At 39.5% G+C, this 27975-nt stretch overlaps 1 protein-coding gene and 1 long non-coding RNA gene across 14 annotated transcripts in view; one reads left to right on the top strand and one right to left on the bottom strand.

Moving 5' to 3' along the window:
• Positions 1-27975, top strand: part of SLC8A1 (solute carrier family 8 member A1) — a 387431-nt gene that overhangs the window by 289269 nt on the left and 70187 nt on the right. The gene's annotated exons all lie outside the window — the stretch shown is intronic.
• On the bottom strand, positions 243-26366 carry LOC121044377 (uncharacterized). The gene is made up of 4 exons (XR_005797273.1): positions 24695-26366; positions 23420-23492; positions 13264-13535; positions 243-1820 (listed from the first exon to the last, which is right to left on the bottom strand). It is a non-coding gene; the product is annotated as an uncharacterized LOC121044377 (long non-coding RNA).

Genomic DNA, 27975 nt, shown 5'->3' with positions numbered 1-27975 from the left:
CGAATGAATGATAAATGAATGATATCTGGCATGAGTGGGGGAAGGAAAAATGGAATCATTGGTCTCTGGACAGAACAATCTAAATTTGATATTCTCTGGGGGCGCCTGGGTGGCTCAGTTGGTTGAGTGCCTGACTTCGGCTCAGGTCATGATCTCAGGGTTTGTGGGTTCTAGCCCTGCGTCGGGCTCTGTGCTGACAGCTCGGAGCCTGGAGCCTGCTTCAGATTCTGTGTCCCCCTCTCTCTCCGCCCCACCCCCGCTTGTGCTCTGTCTCTCTCTGTCTTTCAAAAATGAATAAACATTTAGAAAAAATCTAAATTTGACATTCTCTGATTCTTTTCCCCTCAAAAGTAAGCCTTCATGTAGTGCACAGAGTTCTGAATTCTTTAAAGAACATTTGAGCCTAAATGGGCATATGAGAAGAGAAGGGGAAAAAGACCATCATTGCCCCCCGGCTCAGTTTTTGTTTGCTTTCCATCAGGTAAGAGGAGGTGATTGCTAAGGCCCAGAGGATTCCTCTGGTGCCCAAATTTGTTCACTCTTTTCTGTTTAAGGGACCTCCTAAGCAGAGCAATTGATTAATGTGCCAAAGAGAAAACTGTTACCCTCTGTTTAATTTTACTTCCAACTATAGTAACCCGAACCCCAGGATTAAAAAACAAACTAATTAATTAATTAATTAATTTAATTAAAAATAAAAGGGTTCCAGTTGCATTCCCAGACAAACTGCCATGCTCTCTGAAACAAAGTGTTAAGATCTCTTTCCCATGCCTTCCTTCCTGCCCAGTGGTACCTGAACAACTAACATTCACAGTATTCACTTGACTTCAATTTCACTCCCTATTGAGTGCCTACTGATTCCCAGGAGAGATTTAACTAGTTGCCTGTCATGTGTGTGTAAATGATATTTAGATCTATTCTTGCAAGGAGGAGGAGGTGGGCCTTTGGAACCTTGACCAGGGAGAGAGGTCTAGACCTAGAAAGCGAGAGGCCCCAGAGATCAATTTAGGAAAGTGCTTCAATACTCACTGGATAAAGGCATACCTTGGGTTCTTTCTATAAGCTAGACACTACGACTGTCCTTTCTTGTTCCTGCCCCTCCTTTCACCCTCTATGTTCTCTTCTTCTTCCTTGGCTGTAGGTACTCGCGGTGCATAAAACATTTACAGTAGTTCTTTTGGATAGCTTGAATTATAGAAAGAGAAGTCCTTCCAGTGATATGGCAATCAAGGAGGTCTGCTTCGTAAACCTTAAGGTTACTTCAATCTGGCCACTTTCAAAGAGTTGCAGCATACTTTGAATTTGAAGAGAGATATATTTTAGGGTCATATCTTTGGATATGCAACTAGTGGGAGTTCCAAAGAGGAGCACCCCGCTGATGCTAAAAAAGGGGGAGAGAAGTTACATTTCACCAACTTAAGACATTTTCTAGGGCCAACCACATAGATGATTAAACCTAACTTTCCAGAAGTCATGACTCCATATTCTAATTTAGAAACTTGTAACCAGCATCTATGATATGGGGACCTCCTACTTCATATTTTCTTGAGCAATCATTTCATATTATTTTTATCTTTTTAGTTAAGTGGATTTGTTCAATGTATAAATATAATCCATTTTGTAAAGTGTTCAAAGTCATTTCGAGTAATTAAATTTGCAAATCAAGATAAAAAGTTCTTTTGTCTTACCTTGGATCACGTGTTCAGGTTTAAGAAACTGTAATCCTGATTTCTGTAGAGGTTATTCAAGAAGTAGAATCCCACTGTTTGTGTAGGAATCCATCATTATACTGGTTCTAATCTGGTGCTTTTGATGATTGCCTTTTAGGATAATCAAAGGAAGTATTTCAGTCATTTGATGAACCTCATTTTTAATTTTTATTAAAATTAATAAATTTTATTAGGCCTTCTCTGAATTTCTTAAGCCTAGATGCATCATTATGATGAACTATAATATTAGCACATTCTCATTTTGAGACCAATGTTCATAATACCAGGTAGAAAACAATGCCTAAAATCAAAAAGATGTAAGAACCCTTAAGGTTATCCTTCATATTGGCTGCCTGAAACTTGCATTTAATAGGCACTGAAATCAAGGAATGAGTAAGGAGTGAATAATGCAATCACTCTTTGAGTTAATAGGATTTTGTGACAATAGCTTGATGGAATAATTACATTCAGGACAGATTAAAATAAATGTCCCAAGGTGATGAAATGACACCCTTTAATTCTAGAAGTAGATATTGAGCGAAGTGGCAGATACCCTGACTTTAGGAATAAAATTCAGCAATTTTTCAAAATTCTGGTTATTTGTAATAACACTGGCTTATTCACACTGCCGTCACAGAAATTAGGTAAGGATGCAATCTAATGGATTCTCTGTTGGTTCTTCATAGCCCTAATCTTTTCGTTGGTCCCATTATCGTTGCCAACTAGAACCTTAGTTATTTATTCTTCCTAAGTTTGGTGAACTCTCTGAAGACAACCTAATTTTCTATAACTCTGTTTTTTCCAGTCCAGTCTTTCCATTAAACATATTTTAGTCTCATGACTGGATGAGGATTTTTGTGTCAACAAATCACATAGGCACAATTCATTCCTTTGTCAGATCGTGTTTCCCTATTTCCAGATAGGAAAATGTGATCACTATACCCCCTAGGCTAGTTGTACACAACACAACTGAAGCAGAAAGTTTACAAAATTTTGGAAGAGGCTTATTCACACCCACACTTTCACATCATGCCTTAAGGGGCTTGAAGCATTATATGATCACTTATTTCAAAGTGGATCAAAACGGATCAAAATGGCCATATTCTGCCCCTAGTACTTTTTAGACCTGAACAAATTATGTGTTTTTCATTAGAGATCCAGTTTTCCTTAATAGGGAGCAAGCTAGCTGTTATTCTTTTATCTTTAGGTTAATTTACCATTATGAATGGCTCTGTGTCCAGCTCGTGTTTAGGAATAAACGAGAAGCATTAAACTCTTAAAAGGACTATGGGTATGAACAATGGAAAGACATGGGAGTGACACATGTCACCATTCAATCCTACGCTGTCCAATATACTAGCCACCAATCCATGTGGCTGTTAAGGACTCAATACTTGAAATGTGGCCAATCCACATTGAGAAATGCTGCAACTGTGAAATACATTCCGGATTTCAAAGATCGAGAATGAAAAAAAGAATATAAACTATCTCCTCCATAAGTTTTATATTGATTATATGCTAGAATGATAATATTTTGGGTATATCGGGCATTTAAGGTCTGGGACTGCAATTAACTTTGCCTTTTCTTGTTCCTCAAAACAATGATATATTTGGTGCGCTTTGGTACTATTGCACTGATCTGTCTAACCTGTTCAAAATGAGGCAAACTTCTCTAGGCTGCGCTGAAACAAGACACCATTAGCTCTGCCAAAGGAATGGAATCATTAACATGTGGCTAATCCATGGTCTCTCACTGCTTGGGCTTTGTCAATTCAATTAGCTAATGGAGCCCTGGCTAAGAACAAGGTCCATATGGTTGTTTTCCCTTCAGTTAAGGGCAAAAATGTGTGGTCGGTTCTGCTAAACACTGAAGTACGTAGTTGTTATTGTGGTTACCCTTAATCGGGATGGGAAAATAATCTGAAAATCTGTAGTTGATTTTGTTAAAGGATCATGGGAAATATGGCAAATTTAAAATGCCTTTATATGGGAATTTTCAGACCTTAGAATTTTCTATATACCTATTACACCTGGAAGAATTCCCCAATTATTGTAAAGTAGCGATCTAAACCAACCTTTAAGGATAGAACACTGTATCCCAAATTTAAGCTGTTTTCTGAGCATTCAAGCATACCACCTGAATGGTAACAGCAACAAATGGCTTTTAAAAGCATGTAAGTGTGTTTCAAATGTCATCTAAAGAACACACAGATCTTTCTGCAGCTTTTTCCTTCCTCTCTTAAACTAGGTTTATAAAATTGCTTTTAACCCTCACCATGTTAGAATGAAAGAACTCATTAAGCTCATAAAGAACTCATAAAGCTCCCCCCGCCCCATTAGCAGCACTGAATTTGTTAATCTTTTTCCATTTATAATTCTTTTGGTTTTCTCCATATGTTGTCATTACGTATTTTTGGCTAAGACTTACTCTGAGCTATTCTTGCCACTCTCCTGGGCAACTAATGGAAGCTTTAGCAGTAGGCATACTACAGAATGGCATTTTTTCAGTCCAGTGATTTGGGACTAGTTCATGGCTGTGGAACACTTCGTGTTTAGGTTTTGCTGGCAACCACACCGGGTAAAGGGAAAGAGCCAGTAGGAGTGCAATGTTATGAGGCAATAGAGTGCGTGATTTCTACATACATTACACTGATGCTCTTTAGCTGTAAACTGCCCCAGTCTTTTATGCCCTTTAATTTGCTTATCTCTGGATACACACTGAGCCTCTTTCCATTTGCTGTTGAAAGCTGCGTGTCCAGGTTTGTTACCTCCAGGATCAGGAAGGCGGAATTTCTAATAAGTGACATTTGGAAGGAATTGCAAATAAACATGCTTAAGGGGGGGCCCGAGCAAAGCACGCTAATAACGTCAATTACTGAGAAGAAGGGAAGGCTGCCTAAAGCTTTCCCTTTGTTTTATTGAATGTGAAGAGTTAGCATAAAACAGCCATCCCAACTTATTGTCTGAGTGGGCACGGAGCGTAGCATGGGGGTAGAGTCACTGAGTTCTTTCATATAGCAAGTCAGTTCTCATGGCTCATCACGGGGGCACATTTTAAAGCATGCCTAATGTTGCTTACATAGATGCCATTCTGGTTGGCATTCACTTCCTCTAGAAAAGCCAGCAAGATCCTTTCTCTGGGCCTAGAGACAATTTCTTAGTCATGAACATATGCTTTCAAACCAAATGGTAATTGCAATTCACGAACAGTGACTTTTTAATGAAGTGACATGTTGGTTGCCCAGAGCCATGACTCCAATGACTCTGTCAGGTGAGCTTCTCCCTGCTTGTGTGGGTGTCCACAGTTTGCTCTGGTGGTACTCCTGACCTTGCTACCGTTAAGTTGTGAGCCTCAGTGCTTTCTGGAAATGTTTTGGTTTTTGTTTTACAATGGCATGGTGAGGGTTGGGGGGTGGGGGTGGGGAATGGTATTAGCGTAGAAGAAAAAATACATATGTATGGCTATAGTCATATATTCTGATTCAATAAATACTTCTTGACTGTTTTCCCTTCTCAGAAATACAAAGTTGAAGTAGAGAGAGATTTTGTTCTCGAAGTGTTTCTAGCCCAGTATTCGTGATCAGGCAGGAACATACTCACCTCGCAAATCAGAAAGTGACACATTCCATGTGAATTTACAAAATAACTGTGACAGTAAATTCAGAAAACAGGGAATTCTAAATGATGAAGCACGGATGGCTTTGTGGAGGAGGTGGCCTTATAGCTTTATCTTAAAAGACTGAATAGGCTTTGGACATTACAAAGGCATGATGAAGGTGGGGGCAAGAGAATCAAAAAGTAAATACAGTCAGATCCTGATGAGAACTCTGACACTTTTACCTGTTCACCCGACTACACTGAGTTAACAACAGTGGATTCGTCTTTATCCCTTGCTCTTTGCATGCTACTGATCTAATTTCTGGAAACCCATCCTGTAAAGAGAATATAGCAGAAAAAAGTCTGGGGCATGTGTGTGCACACGCACACAGGCACACATGTACACACACACTTAATCATAAAATGTTCAGCATTTCTTATGACCAAACATGTTCCAGATCGTATAGCCCTTTGGTCTACATGATCCATATCAGCATAAGTTTCTCCAAACCAGAGTATGTAGGACCCTCTATGTTTGAATATTCAGAGCCAGACCTCAGTCAAATATCATGTAGTCATTCAGGGAAAGTGGAGATGTGCCTTCAGGCAATGGCAGTGCTTCTCAGCAAGGGATGACTTTACTGAGGTTGATCACCTAGATCAAGCTTCATGGTCATTTCTCCTCAAAATAAAATACTTGCCTTAAAAGCTCTGGTTTGGGGAATAGATAATCTCAAATATACAGCAAAGAAAAAAAAAGTCAGTAAATTTAATTTTGTTTTGATTATAGAGTTAAAGGGCATTGAATAAGTAGGAAACACTGATTTTATCCCAAGCTGTCATACCTTAACTAAGTCAAAAGGAACTGAGAAACAGAAAACCACAAAATTTCACTAAGACCCATGAGAAACAATGGTGGCATTTATCTTATATCTGCTAGCAATCTTCAAGGAGAAGTATATTATTTATGAATAATTTTTCACCTTTTTTTTGAGGGATTAGGGTCCCCATTCAAGGATAGAATATTTCTGGGTATTTTCATCTGGTAATTTACAGTCTACCTTTGAGTTTTTCTATTTTCTTAAAAGGCAAAAAAAAAAAAAAAACTGGGGGTAGAAAATAAAACAAGAGAAGGGAGTGTGGCGAGGAACTAAAGACATGTTAGCATTCCCTAGAATATTCAACATATTAGCCTGTTTTACCAATCCTGCTCATAATCATTGGCAGATGATCTATCTGCATAATCATATGCAGGTATCTAAGTGGATTGTATTTTTTTTCCAGTATGACCTTTCATATAAAAATGTCTATTGTGAATAGTTAGATGCATGAGGTCAATTAAGGGCAAAATCTCCAAAACTAAAAGGAAAACGTTCTTTCTTTAGGTTCATCGCAATAGTTTGAAGCGTTTCAGGGACTCGGTCAGCACAGGATGTCCTCATTTGGCATTTTACCATGAGAGTCCCCTGAGGATGATTTTTTGTTAGTGCCTGCAGCCCTTGTTCCCCGAACATATCATCAGTGCCACAGAGGTGATAAGGCAAGTGGGGCTATAACAGAGATAAGGGAGAGAGGAGGAACTAAGCTTCCAAAAGCATGGCTTCCATGGGCTGAGTCCATATGGATTCTGACCTTGGGTTCAAAATTGTTATCTTCCAAGTTCCAACTGTCCAATGGGAAAAGGAGTGCACATGATACTGTTACACAGTGGACTGTAAATTAATTCAAAGTCACTAGGGCTCCAGAAGAAAGGGCAAGGAAAACAGGCAAGAAAAGAGCTCCAGCCAATGACATCTTTGGCCTTCTACGTCCCACAAGAACAAGCACCTGTCATTTCCTCCAGGAATCAAAGAAATCAGTAGAAAGGGCATTCTATATTGCAATGACTCGAAGTATGCTGCAGAGAGATATGGAGATATATAGGCTGTGAGCCAGCTGGTGAGTGCCCTGAGAAAATCTTAACTTCTCCTATAGTTTGTGCTTGGCAAGTCCTCTGGAAAGATCTAGCTCACTCTCTCCATGACAGTATACAGAAGAACCTTAGTGTGATCTATTTAAGAGTGATGTAAGCTGACTTTGTTATGAAAACAATGTAATTTTAACATTGAAATGACATCTGGTCTGTGTCACGGCTCTATCAGGATGAATGATAACAGTAGGGGGGAGAGACCTGCCTTTGCCAAATACGGCCACTGATGAGTAATGCTTTATGCGTCTCCTTGTTCCCCTGTTAAGACTGGAACTGAGAACAAGAGCCTAATGTAAGTCCTGTCAATTTCCAAGTGATCAATTACCAGGTAGAATCATCAACATGTATCAAAATGCACAAACTCTGAAGCTGAATTTTTGTAGTTGTGTTTTTCTAAATAAGGAGAGGAATTTTGCGGACATAGTTTCCTGGCAAGTAGTATAGGAGAATTTGCTCTGCTTGCTTCCAGAATCCTAATTCATATGGTCTGGGCAATACAAAGAAGGATTTGCACCTTGAACAATTTTGCGTAATCATTAAAGCCTTCCTTTGTCGTCTCATCATTATTCTGGAGTAGACTCCATCCATTGGAAAATAAATCCTACTGGCTGCCAGTGTTTAGATCACTTGTGGTATAGTACTGACAGGCTCTGCTTATAATCCTTGTGGAGGCCTATTCTCTGTAGTCTGACTGTGATGCATTAAGAGCATCATGTGTTGGTCTAGAGGAGTCCTACTTCAGGAGATATGGCCCTGTACCCTAAGCCCCATCCTAAGCAAACCAGTGAGCCAACATTAATGCAAACAGGGGTCTCAGAGTGAGTGGCTTCCTTTTCCACCACAGCAAGCAGAGCTGTATAATGCATATTATATTATTTAATTCCTCTGTTTTCCAGGATTCCAAGCAGGCCTCATCATATACCTTCAATCTGATGACTGAAAAATATGGAAATATTTTTAACTCCACTTTGAAATGGGATCATGTTAATTTTGGGAGTCTTAAAATTGAACCATTTTCCATTATATTAGCAGCCAATTTCTGTGTTTATTAAGTGCATTACTACAGAACTTAAAAAATAATGCCTTCCATCAGGAAACTTAATGAGCAATCATGTTATGAGACCTAAAACAGATCCTAGTTGAACCCCTTTTACATTTTTTTCTTCAATTGGCTTTCCAGAGAGCTGTGCAGTGCCTCTACAAGCTCAAAGAACTGAGTGCCGAGAGATCCCTTCAACTCTGTATCCATAATGAAAAGGACTGACAATTGAGTTAATATGAATTTGTCACTATAATAAGGGCCCGAGCGCTCCACTTGAAAATCAGTCTAAACTTCAGGGTCATTAGTGGCTAAAAGAAGGAACCACCCAGTATTCTGCCAGTGTTATTTACATGCTTCCAAAGATTGCTTCTGGGAAAACTGGAGAGTATATCAGATATCAAGGTCTCTGACTTCAGATTCTCCTCACTTTCCATACCGCTGAGGAATTCATTTTTCATTGTGAGTTACATTCTGCATTTACAGTTTGAGTCAGTTTTACTAAATGCAGTCTGGTAAAAAAAAAAAATCAATAAATAATTTTCTCATAGCAAATGAAATTAATAACACTTGAAATATTTTATAGAACTTGTAGAAGTTAGATATGTCACCAAGTGTTTGGGGATTTAAGAGATTATCCCTACATAAATATATAATACTGATATTTATTTATCATCTTTCTAGGCTAGGGAAATTCAAGTACCAGCTCAGATTGGTAGCATTCCCTGAAAGAATGTTCAGTCAGTAAGCTGGTGTGCATGTGACTGATGCTACATTTCAAACACAATTGTTTCCCAAGAAAAGGGTTTTTTTTTTGTTTTGTTTTGCTTTGTTTTTTGCTATCATTATCTTCTCTATCATTAACTCCTCCTGTATTTCTAATCTGTATGTTTTACCCATGTTTTCTTTGTACCTATATCTTTCATTTAAGCTATCACAAATTCATTTGAGAAGTTAACACACACAATGTTGTCAGTTGTTTAAGGTAGAAATAAATTTTAATTACATAATTTCACCTTACGCTTTCACAGAGAAATAGACTCCAAGACCCTCAATATTTCCTTCTTCTCAAAGGCCTAACTAGAGCTGGCACGTCCTTCTAGAAGTTTGGACCTAACCTAAATTTTATGGTTCTGATGGGCACTCATGAGGGTCCTTCTGAACCTGACTTCTATTTGGCACTAGAGGCAAGTGAGAGAACTGAAGATACAGGAGAGAGGCATGCTTTTCCTCTGCTAAAGCCATCCCCAAGGAACATTCTTGGGCAGGCATTCTCTCCTGGAACTTTAGCAATGGATGCAGTTTTGAACCTCACAGATAACACCACTCTCTTGGTTCCACAGAGGTGGGGAAAAAAAGATGGAGCCAGATGAGAAAATTTCCAAACAGGAAAGAGTCTTGGAGACAATCAGTTTCACTCTCAATACTCAGTTCTCTTTTATTCAAAGAGCACTCAGTTTTGCTTGACCATCCTTGTTTACAAAAGAGTTTGAGAAATAGAAGTGAACCCAAAAGTGTATCTACCAGAGGGCAAGGGTGCAAGCCAGAGGATGTTGTGGAAGAGAAGTCTCTTGCTAAGGAGGGAAAGCACCTCACCTTATCGAAACTGTCTGCTAAATTAAATGCATTTCCTGGGCTGTTTTATTCATAAAAGTCAATGTGTAGGTTAGGGAATAATTGATTGCCCAGAAATTGGCGAGTGCTTCCTAAGGAACATTTTTCTTTATGATGTCTTTGGCATTTGTGGTTTACTAGTTCCATTTCCAGCCTTAGCCACCACACCATAAAATTGTAGCTCCGTCCTGAGGCACCAGCTGTTACTTCTGCCAATAATCTCTGGGCTCAGAGACAATAGTGCAGTTACCACGTGCATGGAAAGTGGATCCCTCAGTAAATGCTAAATTTATCAGGGAGGATATGACTGTTGAAGCACACTGAATATTATTTCATCTGGCCCCTAAATAGGAACTGGGGCAAATGACTGCGTGGAGTCGTGCCAGACCAAGTTGGTGCAATTCCACGATGATAAATGCCAGACTTCATTTTATTTGCAGCCACTGATGTATGTGATGTGTCCAGGGTCATTTCCATGAGCTCTTCTAAGGGGACAATTATACAGGTTACAGAACAAATTGGTCTACCATAAAGAATACCCCCTCTGCAGAATGCTTTATAGACTTAGTAACTCAATGAGATAACAAATGGATTTTACTACTAATCTATGTACTGAGATTAGACTTGATAGAAGAATGGCCTGCTACATTACAGTGGGCAGAATCCACAAAGGCTGTGAAGAACCACCTTCCGCTTTCACCCTGAACAATAGCTAATGTCATATCTGATGAATCTAAGAAATTATGGAAAAGGATAAATTTCAGGAACTACTTAAATATGAGAACTGAGACAATATGAAAGATTTTTTTTTAATTTATTTAATGTGTATTTATTTTTGAGAGAGACAGAGACAGAATGCAAATGGGTTGGAGCAGAGAGAGAGGGAGGCACAGAATCTGAAGCAGGCTCCAGGCTCCAAGCTGTCAGCACAGAGCCTGATGCGGGGCTTGAACTCACAAGCTGTGAGATCATGACCTGAGCCGAAGTTGGACACTCAACCGACAGAGCCACCCAGGCACCCCTGAAAGATGGGTTTAAAAATTTTTTTTTTTTTAACGTTTATTTATTTTTGAGACAGAGAGAGACAGAGCATGAACGGGGGAGGGGCCGAGAGAGAGGGAGACACAGAATCGGAAGCAGGCTCCAGGCTCTGAGCCATCAGCCCAGAGCCCGATGCGGGGCTCGAACTCACGGACCGCGAGATCGTGACCTGAGCTGAAGTCGGACGCTTAACCGACTGAGCCACCCAGGCGCCCCAAAGATGGGTTTATATAAAGGCTCTTCTCTTAATTATATTTGCTATTGAGCCTCTTAAGCTGGGGAGAGGTGCAGGGCGAGTAAAATATTTTCCTCATGACAATGAATGGATCATTGCTTTAGAATTCTTAGAGGAGATTTTTAACTCGAGAGAGCCCCCCACTCACCTTTCCCCTACACATCCAAAGATTCTGAGTCTATGGTAAGGACAAGAAATCTGTGTGTTTGTTTTTAAAAGCTCTGCAGGAAAGTTTAATGGTCAGCTGGATCTGAGGACCTGTCGGTCTAATGTTATGTTCCTTCCATAAGCCTCAGGACCACACAAGTCTGCAATCTGATTTCTCAACATGGCACAAATCTTATTTTTACTAGGAATCCATGCTCTGGTCACTTCCTATGTGGAGAGTCGCCATTCACTATGACTACCCATACTATAGGCCATCTTGTTTACTTTCTCTTTTGTGTTAAAACCAGTAAAAATAGGGCACAGGGGTGGCTCAGTTGGTTAAGCGTCTTACTCTTGATTTTGGCTCAGGTTATGATCTCACGGTTTGTGAGTTCAAGCCCCGCATTGGGCTCTGTGCTGGCAGCAGGGCCTGCTTGGGATTCTCTCTCCCCCTCTCCCTCTGCCCCTCTCCTGCTTGTGCTTTCTCTCTCTCTCAAATAAATAAATTTTTTTTTAAAAAAAAAAGGAAAAGAAAACCAACAACAACATTACTAATTCAAAAATCTTTCCTATGTTCTTTTGAATCACTACACAAACCAGCTCTTTGGCTTTATTTCCAAAAGTCTCTCCTTGGCCCAAATCACGACCCCTCTTTTTTGTCTACAATTGTGGAGCTTCTGATGTTGATATGTGAGAACCTCCCTCTTCAAATTAAAAGACATCCTACCCTGAGCTTCAATTTCTCACCTTCCCATGACTGGTGCCTTGGGGTGTGTGTGTGTGTGTGTGTGTGTGTGTGTGAGTGTGTGAGTGTGTGCATGCGTGCACGTGTCCTCTTTTTCACACTGTTACCAGAGATATTACAGTATCAGGTTCTATCTTCCTTGGCTTTTTTTTCCAAGGTCACTCCTTTGGAAAGAGTCTATCAACTCACATGAATGGCTTCAATTTCCATTTCAACATTCATGGCAAATATATAGAGTCTTCATCTAGACACTTCATCTTCACTGAAGTCCCATATTCCACACATAGCGTAATACATTTCCCATCATAGCTTAAATTAAATATGTCAAGATCAGAGTTTCTTATCTCCTCTGCACAAAATTCCTTAGCCTTCCATATTATTATGTCAGCTATCTCCTTGGAAAATAATATATATTTTTATATATTATAGTTGTATTTATTTAAATACATTAAGTATATTAAATATTTAAATATTTTATAATTGTACACAATCACAAGGAAAGATAGGACCATACAGAAGAGATTTTGGAGGAAGCAGGTAGAAAGAGCCCAAGGAAAGACATTGTGGTGGCTGCAATTTTTTTCTCCAAAATTTTTTTCGGCTTTATCCCTTTCCTGTAGTTCTCCACCACCCTGGACTGATCCCACCCAGCTTTCTTAGCCCCACCCCACCCTGACCTGAAGTAGGAGGGATTTTAGAAACCCTCCTAGCCTTCTGGACCTCAGCATCACAATAAGCTTGTTGATCAGATTCTGACCTGTTCTCCAGTTCCAATAATCCAGTCTGTAATTTACCAAACACCATGAAATTGCTACAAATTGTTCCAGGCACTCAAGAAAAACACACACAAACACAAACACACACACACACACACACACCAAAAAAACCCAATAAACTGCTAGGTTTCTGAAATCTATCTGAAAGTCAGGTTTGGTTTCCTATCTAGTTTCTGTCTTCCTGTCTTGACTTTAAGACTTTACCTCATCCTGATGAAGGCCCATCATTACTGCAATCATTTCCCTTGGAGGATTGGTACCTCTCAGGAGAACAGGGTTCTGCCACGTGATGCTGTATGCAGTGCTTTGCCTGACCTCTCGGTTTTGTTTCATCCTTAAGTCTACATCACTCAGCTCCATGCTTTCTTGCCCATCCCACACAGTGGTTTACCTAGCTTCCATCTACCATTTCCATTCTTTCTGGGTGCCATGTTCTTCTGCGTTGGAATGGGCCTCCTCCCTTTGGGTGGATTTGTACAGCTTCTGTCATTTCCAGCTCCCTGCTCTGGTCCAGTGGGCTAGATCTTGTTCCAGCCTCGTCGTCGTTCAGTCTGGTTCATCCCATTGTGATGAATCAGGGCTGGCCCTTGGACATAACAGCAGTTGCTGCTGTTGAACTCTTGTTATCTCTTTTGCCTTAAACCGCTCACTGCTCTTGTCTGCCTAAACAAAGAGCAAGGAGCAGATGTCATTCTATTCATGCCTTCAATCTTCTTACATCTCACTTACCTCCTATAGCAAATTGCTATTTCTCATCAGAGACCTCAAGACACTATTCTTTCTATTTTTTCTTTCTCTGTTTCTCTTTCTCTGCCATGTATGCGTGTGTGCGTGCGCACACGCGCGCACGTGCACACACACGGCTTGCTAAGTAACCTAAGAATCAATCGCTTTTCTGCTCACTCTATGAGAAGAATGATACTCTTTTTAACCTTTCCTACACCCCAACTTGTAAATTTCCATTTTATTACATCATTTTGGTTGCAGTTCTCTCACCAGTCCTCCTGCCAATACTGTATAAGATAATGTAATGTGATAGCAATTTTCCATGTAATTCATTAGCCTGAGACTTCAGTTTTTGATAGTTTCATTTAAAAACTCAGTGTGTACATCTAGATATTTTGTCAAAATGCTTGCCAAAACCACTCACACTTGATAAAAGTAAAATGAAATATGTGCTCAGACCGGAATTGATGGCAGATAATTAGATTTTCTGTTCATGAAAATCAGGTCGGCTTTACAATCTGATGTTTTCTCCAGAAGAATTTGTATTTTACTACCTTCACCTGGCTTTAAGAAACTGATTGTTGCAAGAGAAAGCAGGAGCTCAAAGAGACCATTTCATGGAATTTCAATTTGTTTTCTCTAACCCACAGACAAGTTTTCTGGAAGAAGCGGTTGCAGAAAAGAAATTAAAACATCAAAGCAATTTCTATTTCTTAAGCTTTGACAGATCTAGATTGGAGGCTGGGGGCCAAACAGTTTCTCAAAACATGCTGCTGGCGGGGTACCTGGCCAGCTACTGGCAGGGACATTAGGCTCTGCCCATCCGGGAGACGGCATTTTCTCCGTGGCTGCTTCCCTGCCCTCTCCTTCACTGTCTTTCTATTCTTCTACAACACAAGCTCTACTCAGTAACATCGATTGTCCTAAAGGTCAAAATTGATCATGACAACCCATAATCAAAGTGGCCCATTGGCTTTCTGTTACAAGATTGTGCCCACATGACTTAGCATTTCTCTTAACCCTAAACGTTTCTCCTAAGCCCTCTTCCCTGGCTCACCTTCCATCAACCCTCTTGCACATACCTGAGCACAAAAACAGGAGCCCAACAGCACCTCACACTTTTCACATCTTTTCGTTTCTCTGTTATTTGCACCAAGTTTGTTTGTTTTTGTCTTTGAGCTTTAAATGTATTTCTGCCTGACAAACCTCTGCTCTTCCTTCAAGACCCAGCCCAGTTATTCCTGCCATTTTAAACTTCCCCACCCTTTGAGCTTTCTCTGCACAGAGCCCTTGTTTAAGAAGTATCATGTAAGGGGGTAGGTGGTCTTCAGTTTGCATGTCTGTCACCCCTCTAAGCTGTGGATTCATATTCTTCTTTCTATCCCTGACACCTAACGCGGGCCTGATGCATAGGTAGATACTAGGTGAAGGTCTGTGGAATGACTGGACAGAATAACATGCTGTAGGAATCCAGAGTGTGCCTGATTACTTCATTTGGCCTTTTGTGGTGAGGTCCAAGTCGTGAGCTTGAATCACCTACACACTGTTCATTTTGCTCACTCTCATGGCCAAACCTACACTAAGAAGCCTATCTTTTCAACTAAACAATATGTGGGCTGCTTTTTACCGAAAAATCTCCAAGACCTTGGTAAAGCAACACAAACTCAAGTACAAAAGTGTGACAGTGAGAATAGCTGTATCATCACAAATGTCTATGAAGCAAATACCTCGTGCCATCATTATATCCACTGTCATAAGAAATGCACATGGCGTACCTAGTGGTATCCTGGCTCTTGGCAGCTGGGTTACTATTGAGTATGGATGGCTTAGACAGAAGATTTTGCATTATTGGGGCTCTGAAGACCCAGAACTGGATTTTTATGGCTTCACTAACCTTTGCATATCTGTATCAGGAAGTCTGACCTTGTGAAAGAAATTTAGCTAGAATTATGGAGAGGATTTTGATCATTCTAGAAACTAAAAGATGATTTAATAGAAAAAGTTTTTAGGCCCTATGAATGTTACACCAAGACAGCAAGCTAATATAGATAAGAAAATCCATAAATAAACTTTTAAGCCTTTTCTGGTCTCATTTTTTTAGTACAAAATACTAACAAATTATTATTTCTACTGAATTAGTAGCATTTATTCAGGATACATAAACCAGTCCATGAGATGTACTCTTATGTCTCCCTTGTTTCTTCATTTTATGAAATGAACCAGTTATTATAATTAATATGAGTCAAATCCAATTCTACAAGATTAAATAGAAGAGTTAAAATCCAATAGGATAGTGTCATAATACATAGTTAATAAAGTATTAGTTCATGTTCTAGAAGTCAATTATATCTGCTACTATAATTTCTAAGTTTTAGTGATATAAACATAAAATATAACTCTGAAAGGAGATCCATGGATACGTGTCAGATATTACCGACTTTCTGTTTACAGAGTAAACTCTTATTTTACAAAATGAATATTGGAATATTAGGATTAACACACCATATATATTTTAGAGAGGAGCTGAGGAAGCTTTAATGGAAAGATGGTTGGAATCAAGAGACCAAAGCTTGGGGCGCCTGAGTGGCTCAGTCCGTTAAGCATCCGACGTCGGTTCAAGTCATGATCTCATGGTTCCAGAGTTTGAGCCCCACATCAGGGTCTGGGCTGACAGCCCAGACCCTGGAGTCTGCTTAGGATTCTGTGTCTCCCTCTCTCTTCGCCTTTCCCCACTCATGCTCTGTCTCTCTCTCTCAAAAGCAAATTAACATGAAAAAAAATTTAAGAGACCAAAGTTTGCTCAATTGTAAAATGAGAAGATTGAGTTAGATAGTAATAATAAAGCAGCAGCATTTGAAAATACTCTAAGTATGAAAGGTTCTTTCATATATGTTATTTCACTGGTTTTTCATGTCAGGTCTATGGGGTTCTTACTTTACATTTGATGAAATTGAAATTTGGAGAGGGAAAGTGGCTTGACCAAGGTCATGCTATTATAAGAGCTGTTACATTTATATATTTACAGCTATAAGCTACAAATCGGTCAATGCCAATGCCAATCTAGATATCATATGTCCCCTTCGACCTACCAGATTCCCTGAACAAAAGTGTAGACTTTTTAGAGAATTTGTCAAATAGCACAAGTCATAACAATAATAACCTTTCCCTGTAAGAAGATTATGTCTGGGTCAAAAGCAAAAATAATAGTGAGGATTTGCTTTTTGTGTACTGTGTACATCATACAATCCATAACAAAATAAAAAATTTTTAAAAATTTAAAAGCTGACTTACATATTTCCTCCTAAAATCAATGCACACTTTAAATGCATCTCATCAGAAGTCCTGTAATTAATCCAAGAATGGCTCACCAAGTACTTTCTCACTGTGTTTGGTCTAGTGGCTCAATTTTTTTGTTAAACAATGGCTTTATTGGCATTCTATAAACCTGTTCTGGTTCTGTAAAGTCTAACTGGGGACAACTCCCATTAAAAACATAAAACATAAAAGGGAAAAAGGCAAAACACATTTTCGGTACAAAGCCAATGAACTCTATTCTGGTTTTGGTTAATTTTGATTTTAAGCTTTAAACTGCTGGCATCCACAGGAGGCTAAATTGTCTTCTTGCCGATTTTCTCTTGCGATGATTACCTATAAAGTGCCTTGGGTCCCTTCTGTTAAAAATATGAGCTCCGGGGGCGCCTGGGTGGCGCAGTCGGTTAAGCGTCCGACTTCAGCCAGGTCACGATCTCGCGGTCCGGGAGTTCGAGCCCCGCGTCAGGCTCTGGGCTGATGGCTCAGAGCCTGGAGCCTGTTTCCGATTCTGTGACTCCCTCTCTCTCTGCCCCTCCCCCCTTCATGCTCTGTCTCTCTCTGTCCCAAAAATAAATAAACGTTGAAAAAAAATTAAAAAAAAAAAATATGAGCTCCAAAGAATAACTGTTTGGTGAAGTTTTAAACCAAGTAGAATACCTGAAAAAGATTTAAACATCCAAACAAGTGCTGTGCTGTAAAGTTCAGCAAGAGTCCACCGCCAGTGAATCACTGTGTTTTGCAGAGTGGAAAGCAGCAGCAGAAAGCAGTAGGCATACTGAGACCCTTGATATTTTGCTGGTAATAATTTTTGATTCATAGTTTATATCACTTTTAATGTTTACCTGGTCGTGATTAGACACTCAGGAAGTATTTCACCATATAGAGGCACACTACCCGGAGCATTTATGGCTCCCTATATTGCTGCAAAGCTAATTCCTTCCAAAATTACTCTCTTTGAATTAGGAAATGGAGTCCCCATAAAATTCAATCATAATCAGGGTGCCTGGGTGGCTCAGTCAGTTAAGCATCCAAATCTTGATTTCAGGCTCAGGTCATGATCTCACAGTCCTAGGCTCGAGCCCCACGTTAGACTCTGCACTGAGCGTGGATTCTCCCTGTCCCTCTGCCCCACCCCTGTTTGTGCTTTCTCTCTAAAAATAAATTTTAAAAAATTGAATTATATTCCTTAAGTGGAAAAAATTACACATAATTATGGACTGTTCTCATCTCAGTCCAAGTAGATCTTCAGGTTCCTTGTCTAGTGGCTAATAGGGATATTCCATGTCTCTGGGGGAAGAAGGAAGGAAGCATAGAAAAATGCAAAGATAGACAACTGCTAAACATGATGCCCAGGAGACTTGGGATACAAATAAGACTATGGGCTGGTTTTGATTTATTCTTTAGTGTTTCTGTGGATGTTTCAGACTGTTTTCATGTCAAAGACTCACCAGGTCACACTCTACACAGTCATCCTTACTACAGGAAGTCCATGTCTCCATTGGATGGGCCCTTTAATTTATAAAGCATTCATCAGGATGACAGACAATGATTTAAAAAGGCAGGAAGTTAACAAAACCAGTCGTTATCGGCATCAGTTTTTAGTTCATTAAAAAGAGAGGAGGGAAGGAAAGGTTTTCTACAAAGAGTGGTGAATTGGATTCCATCAGCACGAGAGAAGAAAAACACTAGGATGATAGCAGAATAGATAAATACCAGGTGTGGACTCAAACTCTGGAGATGAGTTTTAATCCTGACTCTGGCATCCTCTACTTTTGAGGTGTTGGCCAATGTCAGTGAGTCTCAGTTTGCTCACCTGTATAATGAGAGGTGAAGAGGGAGATTTTTGTGGTGGAGCATTGGGAGATTATGCTTCTAGACTGGAGGGTAGGGTGTTGGTGAAGGCAAGGACTGAATTTGAGTAGAAAATGACTAATACTATTATCAGGAGAAGGGCATAACCATGAGTATTTGCAAGTGATTTAGCATGAGGAATTATTTGTTACAAAATGAACAGGAGCTTAGTGAGGTAGCCAGAATGGCCTTCTAGGGAAACAACATTGGCAGATGATTCCTGAAAAAATTTTCCAACAAAACTAGCCAGAAGATTAGTAATGACTGAGAAGAGAAATTCCCCTTTTAAAAATTGATGTATGAATTTTCTACATGGCAGAATCCAGACAAGAATTTCAAAAAGGGCCAATAGAAAACGGAGCTGAGGAAGGTTACCACCTGTGGTAGGAGTCCAGAGTGGGACCCAAGCATGTAAAGAAGATTACAAGGAAAATAAACATTCATCCTTAACAGAACTGATCCCAAGTAATGCATCCATAGGAAAACACAAAAAGTTCATAATATTTTTGGCTTGTTTTATTTCTTTCCCCCTATAAAATATAGATCAGTCTAGACAGATAGGGACAGTAGAGAGAAAAACAATGGCCCACAATCCATTCATAAAGAGTTAATTACATTATTGTAAAGACATTTCATGGAATATCTTATGCCATTCTAAAGAAAAGTTTTAAAACATTTTATGCCATGGGAAATGTTCAAAATGTTGAACATTAAGTGAAAAATCATACCAATTTTTATTTACACATACACACACTATATACATATATGCATATATATATGTATATATATCCATACATGTGGAAAAAAAGTAATATATATATATATAACATATATATATGTATATATATCCATACATGTGGAAAAAAAGTAAACATTTTTAAATGTTAAATGGTGATCTCTAGTGGTGAGCTTATGGGTGATTTTCATTTTTCTTCATTTCTGCATTTGTCAAATTCTCAACAACAAGTAAGTATTATCTTGATGGGCAGGAAAAACAATTTAAGAGAAAGAACACAGAATAACTGAAAGTAATTCATATTATTTTAATTGTATTTAGTGGAAAAGAACCCATGAAATACAGACTAGCTGATATTTCACATGAAGATGGACAGAATTCTGTTCCGAATCAAGTTTTTTTTTCTAGATTATCAGAGAAAGCAGAAGCCAAAGATAGGCACTGAAAATCTGATTTAAAAGAAAAAGGGTTGTATTATCGATTTCTACTAACCTATCAGTTTTCTACTACTAACCTATCGATTTCTACTAAGCTTGATGTCAGTAAATAAGCCTTACTGAAATACTTTAGTTCCTAGTCTGTCTTCTCCTTGGTTTCCATAATAATAATTTTGACAACCATCATTTGTTGATTGCTTACTATTCTGTTTTTGTATATAATCCTCTCAACAACCTTATGACATAGATATAATTATTCCATTTTTATAGACAAGAAGACAAACATATAGATTAAGTCACTTGTAGGAGTTATAGACAGTTCATTCCCAAAAGTCCCAGTTCTTAACTTGACATAATATTGATCATGGTCATAATAGGAATAGCTAATATTCCTATTCCTATAATGCCTGTGTTAAGGCTCTGTGTTAAGCATTTTGTATGTATTATCACAATGACTGTTTGCAGCAATCAGATGAGATAAATACCATCATTATAACCACTTTCCAGAGCAGGCACTTGAGCCTTAGAAAGAATAAGTAACTCACATGGGTGCAGCTAATAAATGACAGAAGGAGAAGTTTGCAACCTGATTCCCTTTCCTAAGAAAGCATTTTAGAAGGTCATTTTTTTGCACCCCTATTGTGGAGTCACTCAGAGCCATGGTCACGGTCACAGTGTCCTGATTAGCCTTAATAATTATGTTATTTATGGAAATAAATGAACATTGAAATAGTTTAACAGACTTCCTGGAGAGCTTCTTACATGACACCTCCAGTAGAAACAAACCAGAGCCCCACCTGCATTTCTCACATTATACCCCATGGGGTGAGTAGTCAATAAATATTATTATTTATTGTTTTATTTTTTGTAAATCAATAAGCCCCCATTGTGAGATGCAAAACGAAAGTCCAAACATCTTTGTAGAATATGTAGTATGAACACATAAGGATTGATTGCTTAATCTAATGTAAAATAGCAATAAAATATTAGACATGAAATAGAAATGCAAAGTACAAAACTCAGCAACAATTCACTCATTATTGATTATTGGCTCTGTTCAAGAAAATATCTGGCATCTTGTCTTTTAGAATATTTTGTATGAACGCATGCAGAGAGACTGATTTGCCATTGATTATTTTGTGGCCATAGAGAAAGGATGGGAAGGAAGAAAAAGAGAGAAAGCATGTAAATAAAAAAATGTAAGAAAGCCCAGCTTTATTTCATGATGCTCTATTTTTAAAGCTGGACTCTTTTGGATAGAGATGCTTTCAGCATACACTAGCTGCTGTTCTGTAACATTCTAGGAGTGAAATCCTTCCACTGTTTTCCAGGGAAACTCTACATTGAACAAAGAATCTTGACAGAGGAAGAAAGTCCAAAGGCAGAAATAATCTCTGGAGAGAGATTCAGTAATAACCCAGCAATGTTTGAAATGTCCAATATAAAGAGAGCTTTTGAAAAGGATGGGAACTCAAAAGTTTTGTTGCAATTCACCAGCATCAATTTCACTTAATTCCAAATTCTTATTAAGGGCAGTGGCCTTTTATAAAAAAAAAAAAAATTATAAATTGAGGACTTGACAGAAGTTTCAAAAATGGAACCAAAGATATTTATCTGTTATGTGTTATCCTTGATGCCACAAAGTATTGAACATTATCCTCAACTTCGAGGGATTTGTCAAAACAACATTTTCTACAGAATTTGGCCTTTCCCATTCCCTGTATGGAGTACAGCAAAGATCTCAGACTGTGGACACTTAAGCTGTCCTGACGAGTTAAGGGAGCAGTTTCAAGATGCTGAGAACCCGCCATCATTTGGTTAAAAGTCTCTCTCTCATGGAACTTGCACAACGCCAATAATTTTAAACGGTCTTTAAACATCTAGACAAAGATCTGTTTTCATGTATTTCAACATGATGTCCAATGCTTGATCCACTTTATTTTTCACTATACTGACCAATTGTAAGCATGTACATTTAGGTAACAAACCCAGGATCTTTATGACTTTACCCTCCTTAAGACTGAAGTTTATCGACTGTACAGCAAGGAGGCAATGGTAAGGTATAGATTTCATATATCACAAAATTATGGCCACTTTAACACATTCATACCATTTTCTCTTCAAAACTTTACTCATGTGGTTTTCACACTAGCCTGCTATAATAGAATAGAACCCTGGGGGATACTAGAATTCTTAGCATATTATTTATTAGAGCAATAATTCTAGGGTCCCGGCAATGTTTCTTTCAAGTGGTCAACCAGCACAGGACAGGAAGGGAGCTCACAGGCTTTTCTTTAGAGACTAAAGCTGACCTTGCTGAAAGGAGAAAGATCAAAAATGAATTACATTTGTTCCTATTTTGCATTTGGAAAAAATAAATTGGTTGCCTTTCAGTTACAAAAGTAAGCAGAAAAAAATAAAATAGGGTAAGCCGCCATTGGAAAACCCCTGATCCAGTGCTCTGTAAAATTCTGTGGGTATCCCAAGAGAATAGCAGGATTTTAGCTGGCCCTGCCTCTTGCCTTGCTTGAAGCAATCATTTCAATTACCACTTGATAATGTGGAGATCAGGGCATGGATGACAAGCCTCCCGAAAAACTCCCTTCATTTAGCTACTTTAGCAACTCTCAACCTCAGAGTCTATTTAAGTGCCAGAATAGTACTATCCCTGTTTGCCAACCTCTCTTCAGAGCAGGAGCTCTGGAAAAGCATGATTTCAGTCCCCTCTGTGTAACTAGCTGATGTAAAAGGGGACCTAGCAGAGCTGGGACTGGGAAGCTGAACACTACTAGCCTTTATGCCACTTGCTTCTCTGATTTCAGGGTTCTGTACTAGGTAGGCCATTATATAGGATGTGATCCCAAGCTACACAGGAGAGTGAATTTGAGGGTATGGCCCATGACTCTATCAAATATTTCCTGACCCCCACCTCCACCATCTGCCAACTGCCTTTTTTTTTTTTTTTTATTTTAACGTTTATTCATTATTGAGAGACAGAGAGTGAGCATGAGCAGGGGAGGGGCAGAGAGAGGAGGAGACAGAATCTGAAGCAGGCTCCAGGCTCCGAGCTGTCAGCACAGAGGCCGACGTGGGGCTAGAACTCACAAACCGTGAGATCATGACCTGAGCTGAAGTCAGACGCTTAACTGACTGAACCACCTAGGCGCCCCACCAACTGCCCCTTTTGAGGTGACTAGGTAAACAGGCAAGTAAGAACTACAGAGTAAGCCACTCCTTTTCAATTAATAATAACAACTGTTCATAACATTTTAGAGTCCTTTGCAAAATTATTTTGCATGCATTGTGTTATTTCATCTTTGTGACTACCTGTGAAGTTGTATCATCTACAGTTGATGACTGATGACACCCCCTATTTGATCATCACGACACTGTGAACATGAGTCACTGTGCAGTGAGCTTTATTATCCCCATTTGATAGATGGTAACATTGATGTTTAGAAGGATGCCAGAACTGGTCCAAATACCTTGGCTAGAAAGTGGCCGAATCAAGATACTAATGAACTTGTGTTATCCACATCCCAGTCTGATGCTCTCGACCTGTCAACAAAGGAAACAACAGATTGAGTCATGGCCTGACCCATCTTAGCATGGAAACTTGAGCAAATTCCCAAGTAGATCTATACCCAGAGTTTCTCCTAAAGATGATGGGAAAACATTATTAGAAATAATATGAATAGCAGCATGTTTTATCCTATTTGGAATGTTAATTAGGGGAGTGGACTTGGGTCACTTATGGAAAATGTGGAGAATATATGCGTGAGTCTTCTCTGACTGCCCCTTTCTCTCTGTTACTCCAAATCCCCAACTAACTCATCAAATCAATTTTTGAAGGAAAAAACAAACAAACAAAGCTTAAAATGGGCCAGGAATTTAAACCAAGCATACAAAGACAATCCATAGCAAGCTCATCTTTCCTTGTAGGCAGAGAGAAATCAGTGTCAACAACGGTGCTGGATAATGCCCGAGGTGATACGTAGAGAACTGTGGACTCAGCAAGGGGCAGCAGCATGACCTATGATTATGGTCCTTTCCTTTTCTTTTTAAATAAATGCCATGAGGGAAATGCCACTTCTGACATTTCATAATACTTTGTACTTTGGGGAAAAGAAACCAGCCAAGGAAGCTAGGCCTGAGGTAAGAGCCACCAGAAATGCTTAGCATGTCAAAGTACAACATCAATAACCCTTGATCCTGGAGGGCAGGATTCTGTGGGGAAACCTGGGGAAAGGGATGGATTGAGGGCCCATGGTGCTGACAGACTGAGCAATGGTGCTTAGCTTTGGGGCACGTGGCCCTCCCTGTCTCTGGCATGCAGCACTCCAATTTTCTGTTTAGCAGGACCAGCAAAATTTGAAACTCCATACCAGAAAGCCTCAACATCCTCACAGCATTTTCTCACCCAAGACACAGTTCTTTCTAAAGACTAGGATTTACCCTGAAGCTTGCTTTAAAAAAATAATAACAGCTTTATGAAGACGCAATTCACATGTCATACGTTCACTTATTTAAAATATGTGATTCAATGAGGTTTAGTGTATTTTTGGAATTGTGTAACCTTTGCTACAATCAATTGTAGAACATTTTTATCACCCCCAAATGAAAACCCATTCCCATGAATAGTCACCATCCAATTACTGACAACCCCCCCCCCCCCCCACCTCAGCCCTAGGCAGCCACTAATCTACTTTCTGCCCCTATGGATTTGCCTGTTCTGGACTTTTCATATAAATGAATCATACCATATATGAACTTCTGTGTCTGGCTTCTTTCATTCAGCATAATGTTTCCATGGTTCAACGATTGTTGAAGTGTAGGGGAGGAAAGATAATTTTTCCTCTACCTTTTAGAGTTCTTGGCTGAGACCATGGACTAGAAGAAAGATAAATAAGAGAAATAAAACTTACTAACATGTATACTTCATGTCTACATGAGAGACACCCAGGGAACAATTAGTTATTCCCTAAGGCAGCTTAAATGCATGCTTACATACCATCTTAGTAGGGGAAGAGGTGGGGAATGTAGGCCTCTGAGAAGCAAGCAGATGATTTTTAGGAAAGATGATTAGACCCTTAGAAGAACAGATGGGAAGTATGACAGTTTGTGACAAAGTTTGTCAGGGTGTGACATCCACTTGTACTCTCGTCTCCTGTGGTTATGGCTGATGACACTCGCAGGGAGGGAATCTGTGACAGTCAAGCTCCTTTTAGAGTATCTGTCTTTAGGCAGATGGCGGGGGGCGGGGGGCAGGGGGTGCGGTTCAGAGAAAGGCTGTGCCTGCATTTGCTGTTTTTCGAGTGCCTATCACTCAAAATTATCAGCATACCAACGTGACGTGTTCTGCCCTCCTTCAGTTAGTGTGTGTCAGAATTTCATTTCTTTTTCTTGTTGAGTAATACTCCATTGTGTAGACAGACCACATTATTTTTACTCGCTCATTAGTTGATGGATAATTAGGTTGTTTCCACCTTGGAGCTTTCATGAATAATCTTGCTGTGAAGACCTACAAGTGGAATCGCTGGGTCATACGGTCACTCTGTTTTTTAATTTTGGAGGAATTGCTAGGTCTTTTCTGCAGCATTTTGCATTCCTGCCAGCAGTGTAAGAGAGTTCTAACCCCTCTACATTCTCTACAACACTTGTCATTACCTGTGTGTTTGCTTCTAGCCATCTTAGTGGGTTTGAATTGGTATCCCATTGCTGTTTTCATTGGCATTTCCCCCACTAACTAATGATGTTGAGCATCTCTTCACATACTTATTGTGCATTTGTTGATCTTCTTTGGAGATGTGTCTATTCAGATCCTTTGCCCATTTGCCAGTTGGCTTGTCCTTTTGAGTAATAGTCTATACCAAAGCTTTTAACATTAAATTTCAAATTTGCCTCACCTGATGACATCACGCTGTGGTCGGAGAAGTTGCCAGATCTTTTCCCTTCAGATGTAGTCAATCCTGGGTCACTTCTTTCTTGAGTCTAAGTATGGTAGCCCTAATGTGGAAAGTTTTCAGTTCCACCAACATGCCTTTCACTGACATGGCTCAGAAGCTGAGAGTGGGGATATGAGGCATTACTATCTTCTGTGGCAACTGAAATCCTTATTTTTCCTCCTCTCCCAGTAGAACTTCCATTGTGTAAAAGCCTATCACCAGAGTTCCTATCACTTGGTTGGGAAGGAAATAACTCTGTATGAGTGTAAACCCTGCTGCCTGAATGCTCAAGGTGTTTTCTCACCTATACTATTAGGGTGGCCTGAGGAGACCAGCATTTCCTCAGAGGAGAAAAGAGCAATTTAAATAGTCTATATAATCCACTTTAGTGAAGGACAAAGCAAAATGTTTCTCCCATGTTTCAGTCTAGATTGCTAATTAGACCTGAAATTTAGTTTTGACTCTGACTTTCTCACAATTCTATCTATTCTTTTTTATTTTTTTAATTTCTTTTTCAACGTTTTTATTTATTTTTGGGACAGAGAGAGACAGAGCATGAACGGGGGAGGGGCAGAGAGAGAGGGAGACACAGAATCGGAAACAGGCTCCAGGCTCTGAGCCATCAGCCCAGAGCCCGACGCGGGGCTCGAACTCACGGACCGCGAGATCGTGACCTGGCTGAAGTCGGACGCTTAACCGACTGCGCCACCCAGGCGCCCCTCTATTCTTTATTTAATACATTCTTTTAAACATCAGGCATACAGTCTTGCTCCCCATTAGCCAGTTGCCAGCCCCTACTGCATATTGGAATCACCTGGAAAACTTTTAAAAACTGTATTCTTGCTGGGGCCCCACAACCAGAGTGTTTGATTTCACTGCTTTCGAGTGAGCCGAGTCCCCCACTTAAAGTTTGCAAAAGCTCCACATGTGATTCTAATATGCAGACAGAACCGAAACACAAGCCCAGCTATTACCAGCCTCTTAATTTGTCATCTGACTTAATAAAAGAACACATTGTCCTCTCTAGGTCCGTGATTCTCAAACTTTAACATGCATAGGTGTCATCTGGGTATCTTGCTAATACACAGATCTGATTTGGTGGGCCTGGGGGGTAGGCCTGAGATTCTGAAGTTCTAACAAGCCCCCACCTCTCCCTATGAGGCTTAGGCTACTGATCGGTGGCTCAAAGTTCTCAGAATTGGTGAGTCCCTACATATTCATGGCACTTTTCGATTACTTCTAATAGGACCTCTATCTCCTCAGGCATTCCACTTTTTAGAACAGCCATCATAAAATATATGTGTTGCTCTCCTTTTAAAAATAGAATTGAAATTCTACTATTGCTAATCTAGGCAATCCTTAACAAAAAGATAAAACAATAAACCTCTATATTAATTTAAAATAATGATCCAGATCCTTTAAAGTGGTCATAAAAATACTGCACAGCTGAATGAATAAGGAACTTTGTGCGTCATATAATTGAAGGTATTGGTCTTTGAAGCCAGTCATAGGAGTCTCACTTTGTGACCTTGGAAGTTTCTTAACTTCTCTGAGTCATTGTTTCCTCTGTGAATGTTAAGCAGCAGAAGTTACTTCTAGGGCTGTTATGAAGACAGGTGAATTAAGAAATGTAAAGTGCTCATAGGTTCATTGACTTCTCAGTAGGCCTAAAGAGAGTTTAGGGTTTTTTTTTAAATAAATGTTAAAATAGCCATTGCAGTATCCAAATATGTGAAATACTCACTAAAATCTTTTACATGGGGATTTAAAAGTAGAGTCTCTTCTCTTTAACCTCCCAAACTCATCTTTTTCTCACTTCTCTTAACATCAAGAACAGTCTTGAGAAAAACCACAGAAGGGCAAATTGAGGTTGACATAGAAAAAGAGGCCCTGATGCTACTTTGACTTACTGATGAGATATCAGAATATATTTTACAGAGATTTTCTTCTTCCTCATTTTTTTTTTTTTTACCTCTGCTACAAAAGCCACCTCTTTCTTTCCTTTCCCACCATCTGCCTGAGTCACCACCAGATATACAAACTCCTTGGCCGAATGTTATAAGGTGTTTGGGTCTTTTGAGACCCATCAGATACCA

Source organism: Herpailurus yagouaroundi, unplaced genomic scaffold (assembly GCF_014898765.1).
Source record: "Herpailurus yagouaroundi ecotype Mexico unplaced genomic scaffold, PumYag 188, whole genome shotgun sequence".
Classification (NCBI taxonomy): Eukaryota; Metazoa; Chordata; class Mammalia; order Carnivora; family Felidae; genus Herpailurus; species Herpailurus yagouaroundi.
Note: the sequence above shows the minus strand (reverse complement) of the source record. Positions and strands in the feature narration are given on the sequence as shown.